Source organism: Carlito syrichta, unplaced genomic scaffold (genome assembly GCF_000164805.1).
Source record: "Carlito syrichta isolate Samal-C Ts95f unplaced genomic scaffold, Tarsius_syrichta-2.0.1 Scaffold311795, whole genome shotgun sequence".
NCBI classification, from domain to species: Eukaryota; Metazoa; Chordata; class Mammalia; order Primates; family Tarsiidae; genus Carlito; species Carlito syrichta.
In genome coordinates, this window is record NW_007255891.1 from 1 (window position 1) to 1,786 (window position 1,786).

The following is a 1,786-nucleotide window of genomic DNA, read 5'->3' on the forward strand; positions in this document are numbered from 1 at the left end:
TATTCACAATAGCAAAAACATGGAACCAACCATGCTGCCCATCAAAGTTGGACTGGATTAAAAAAATGTGGTACATATACACAATGGAAAATTATGCAGTCATAAAGAAGGACAAACAAATGGACTTTGCAGCAACTTGGGTGGATTTAGAGTCGATCATACTCAATGATCTATCACAGAAACAAAGAACAGAGTACCATATGTTTTCAATCATCCGTGAACCTTGAACAATTATCATAACACTATAAGAAAGGGATTGGCAGTAGTGGGAAACTGCCAGGGAAGGGAGTGTGGGATTGACTGTTGAGGGAAACTTCTGGGGGGGAGGGGCACACCTCATCAACAAGAGTACCTGCATAATAAACATTTGTATACCTAACCCTGAATTGTACCCCACACCTTTAAAAATAAAAAATAATAATAAAGAAAGTGACATAAGACACTGATGAGCTGCCCCAGCTTCTGAGATCATCAGAAGTCTTTAACCACAATGTTAGCCAGACTCGGTGGCACAGCCTGTAAACCGGCACTTTGGGAGGCTGAGGTGAGTGGATTGCCTGAGCCTGAGGGTTCAAGACCCACCTGGGTAACTTGGCAAGACCTCATCTCTACAATAAATCAAAAAATTAGCTGGGCGTGGTCGCGCACACCTGTAGTTTCAGCTACTTGGAAGGCTGAGGCGGAAGGATCGCCAGAGACCAGCAGGTTGAGGCTGCAGTGGCCGGCAGCAGCCACTGCACTCTGGTCTGGGTGACAGAGTGAGACTCCAACTCAAACAAACAAGCAAACAAACAAACAAACAAAAAAAACCCCACAATGTTGACACAACTACTCCCTGAGAAGATGTTCACAGGATGAAATACATCATCCTATTTAAGTAGCAATGTCTACAGAGAAACATCTGAGCAAACACGTTACTCTAATTTCCTTTCAGTTTATCATCTTTAGATTATATACTCTGTCCTTCAATCACACTTCTGCATGTCTGTCCACAAAAATAGTTTTCTCTGTTTCTTTGAGACTTCACTTCTAAATGATCCAATGTCAAGTAAAACTTATATAAGTAAATGTTTGCTTTTCTCTTGTTAAGAAAAAATAATCGCAATGTCAAAATTGAATTGAGCTGTCATTTTTTGCCCTGACTACTAGTTGATTTTTTTTTTTTATAAAAAGACTTACCATAGTTTTCTGCTTGTAGGGAAGTAAAACACTCTTTGTTAATGATTCTTTTTTTTTTTTTTTTTTTTTCATTAATCAGTAGTTTTTATTATGGTTTTGTGGGGTACAGTTAAGGGTAGATGTACAATGACGTTTCATTCAGGCACCCTGTAGATAAGAAGTGTTTTCCCATCCCCCGACAGATATTTGCTACTGTTAATCCCATCCCCCTCCCCCCCATAATTTCCCAGTACCATCCGTCATTTTCTCATAGTATTGCATTGGATGTTCAAGGTCCATTATATGAGTGAGAACATGTGATATTCGCATTTTTGTTTTTGTGAGAGGTCACTCAGTATTATAGACTCTAGTTCCATCCAGGTTGCGGCGAAATTCATGATTTTGTTCTTTTTTATGGCTGCGTAGTATTCCATCGTGTATATGTACCACATTTTTTTAATCCAGTCCTCTTTTGATGGGCAGCATGGTTGTTTCCAGGTTCTTGCTATTGTGAACAACGCTGCAATAAACATACGTGTGCAGGTATCTTTTTTTATAGAGTGATTTGTGTTCTTCAGGGATATATTCCCAGTAGGGGATTGCAAGGTCATATGGAAAGGTCAATTTT